Here is a 3,347-nt window from a genome sequence, read left to right on the forward strand (position 1 = left end):
ATTCAGTAAAATAACAGTGGAGCTACAATGTCTGGTCCAAAATTTCATCCGCCCCTGGTGCAAAAACGCTATTTTAGGATCTACATCGGAGGCTCCCGGCACTAGGACACCTGACCAGAGAGCTCAGTGGGGGTGTAACAGCTGCTGACTCTGAGGGTCCCGGGCTAAATCCACTTGCAGGGGGAAGCGTGTTGATTTATTTGATGGATAATGAGCACCAGCTACCAAGGAAGAAGCCCTGAGAGTCGCTGCCACTCCAGCTGCTGCTAGGGCAGGGGGGAGCCCCAGGGGGCCAGCTGCTGCTCTGGCCACCCCAGAAGTGCTGCCAGAGTTCACCAGGCTGTGGCTGCTCCTGCTGCCCTCGGGACCACTGGTCAAGTGATCCCCGGGCCAGCCGCATTGGCCGCTGCTTGGGTGGTCCCTGGAGCCAGTTGATTGAGTGGCCCTGGAGTCAGCCACTGTGCCCACCGCAGAAGTCACGGAGGTTGCAGGAAGTCACAGAATCCATCACTTCCACCACCTCCGTGACAGACACGGAGACAAACCCCTCCCTGCTGTGACTGCAGTTCCTGGAAGGAAAGAGAAGAACAGAAAGTGACGAGAGAAAGAAAAAGAGAGATTCCCTGTCACCTCTCTCCCTGCTGCCTCCCCCCTTGTATTCTGTAACCCCATCTCACTGGGTTCCCTGTGCTGGTGCCATGGGGGTGACACTAGAGTTCTGGGGATTTGGGGGGCTCTTCATTTCTCAACATTTCACACAAATTTGTCTTTGGGCTGAAATTTCTCCTGTTAGGCCTCTCAGTCAGAGCTGTACCCCACCCTGTTTGCGGGGGAGAGGGGAGATGTAAATTGCAGAGCAGGCAGAGAAGTCGCCCATAAAGGGTCATATTGATCTGGTGACTGGTTCTGACCGGGGTCACACGTCCTCTGACACAGGCTCATGTGCAGAACATGGGAGCTCTGGCTTGTCCTAAATGCTGTAGAGTGTGAGTTCCTGGAAAGGGCAGGGGAGAGGGAGCAAGAGGAGAAAGGCAGAGACATTGGAGACGAGGAATTGGGGGGAGAAGAAGGAGAGAACAGAGAGCCAATAAATGATTGAAGCAGAACAGGTGTCCCAACTCCATCTTGCTCATCACAGGTGTTCACAGAGCTGGGTAGTTGCAGGTTTTCCAGTGTCAAGTCTGAACTTTGATTCTAACAATGTGCGTTGAAATATCAAGGGGATCTCCACATACCTGATCTCTTCCCCCCTCCCCTTTTTTGTATTAATTTTTATTTTGATGTGTTTGACTTAACCATGATCGTCTCTTTCCCCACCTGTATTGCAATTTGGGGGTTATGTTTATTGTGCCTCCCTTTTGTTCATGTCATTATAATTGTAACAGCAAAGGAACCTGCAGGAGCAAAAACTGACTCAAAACTTCATGTCCCCACCATGCCGGAACAGCCTACAAACAGCTCACGGAGCTGGAATCATAACACGCAAGGCCAGGGGATGGGAGATGCAGGTTTCCAAGTGTTCTGTCTTTCTCAGATGACACATTCCAGCCCCTTGTGTGCCTCCATCCTGTATGACCTGCTGGACTTTGACACATTTATTGTCTCATTCTATTGATAATGTGATTGTAACACAATGTGACTGAAATTAAACCACTTCCCAATGAGGAAACAACAGAAGAGAAAAGCCATTATTGTATTGGCTGGGAATCAAACCTAGATGAATTGCTTGGAAGACACCTACGCACACCACTATACCACCAATGCATCTGGCAGGAGTAGCTTTCCTGCAGATTCTGTGCGCTGGCAAAGGGGGTGACACATGACCATGGAGTTAATGAACAGGGTGGATGGGCTGGAAGCTGCCTGACAGCTGGGAGCAGAGTTAGGATCCCAGAGTGACTGAAAGGGGGCAAAGGTGAAAACAGATCTCCCTGGGAGCTGGCCCCACACCTGCCCCACCCCTAGGAGAGGGGAACTGAAGCTCAACTTAAATCACAGAAAAATCTTCCCTGAGAAGGAAGGGGACAGCTTGTTTTAAAGACCAGGTTTGTGTTTGTTTCTGCTACATACGGAGGGGCTGGGTAGTGCTGATTCCAGCCCCCAGACTCTGGGAGGATAAGGAACAAATTCAGGCTGCCAGTGACCTGCAGGAGGGAGATGATCTTTTGACAGTGACGGACGCCTCGTCCTAAGGCCTTTGTCTGCTCCTTTCCAGTGACTGTTTGGCACAGGAATGCAGCCCCCACTCCTGGGTCTCTCCTGGGGAAATAATGTTTCTGTGCAAAACACCAAAGCTTTTAACAGAAAAGAAAAGGAAATGGCCACATGATGGGATTAGGACATAAGGAATGAAACACAAGATCCTTCTCCCATGTGCATTGACTTTTAACCTTGTTTGTGGTGGTGTTGTATCCATGTTGGTCCCAGGGGTCCTCTGGGGCGCCGGGCATTGGCCACTTTCGGGAGAGTGGGCTAGATGAACTGGTCTGACTCAGTGTGGCTGTTCTTATGTTCTAACTGCCGGTTATGGAAGAGACGACCTTCCAGGCTACACAGAACTGAAGAAGGGTGCTGGGTTAGCTCCACAGCTTGTCTCTTTCACCAACAGAGGTTGGTCCTTTGCAAGCTCTTACCCTCACCACCTTGTCTCTCTTGGACTCTGAAAAGTGCTTTCTCTCCACTCCCTTTGGAGAGAAGTTAAGTTTCCCTTTGGGCAACTATCAGGCTGAAGCAATTGTATTGATTGTGACACTAGAATTGAAGATTTTATATTATAAATAAATGAGTCTAAACCTGAGGTTCTGGTTTTCACATTGGATTTTCTAACTCCGTTCCCAATTCTCTTCTAGAAAGGCCTCCAGGACACCTGCCCAGCCCAGCAAAAGTGGCCAGGAGAAAGCCCACACTGCTGCTCTTTCAGGTACTTGAAGGCTGCTATCAAATCCCCCCTCACTCCGTCAGTCCCCAATCTGTGGCAGTGTCTGGGATTCTTGGGTCCTAAGTGCAGGACTCTGCACTTCTCCTTGTTGAACCTCCTCAGATTTCTTTGGGCCCAAACCTCCAATTTGTCTAGGTCACTCTGGACCCAAACCCTGTCCTCCAGCACTTGGATTCTTTACATGCTTTCACAGAGCAAAGAGCACATGTTCCATGATTTCATAGGGCAGAGTTTTGTGCTATCGGGAGCTTTCCCTGTGTGAATTTGACAGGTGGATCAACATAGAGACACGTTGTGACCCTTCTCAGGGTGCTGAGGACTGTGAGTCTCCTTGTTGCCACCTGCCACAAGGAAGAGGGAGTTTTCCATTTGGCAGCTGGATGTTAGTGACCAAACTCACCAGCCAGCT

This window comes from Mauremys reevesii, linkage group 14, assembly GCF_016161935.1.
Source record: "Mauremys reevesii isolate NIE-2019 linkage group 14, ASM1616193v1, whole genome shotgun sequence".
NCBI lineage: Eukaryota > Metazoa > Chordata > Testudines > Geoemydidae > Mauremys > Mauremys reevesii.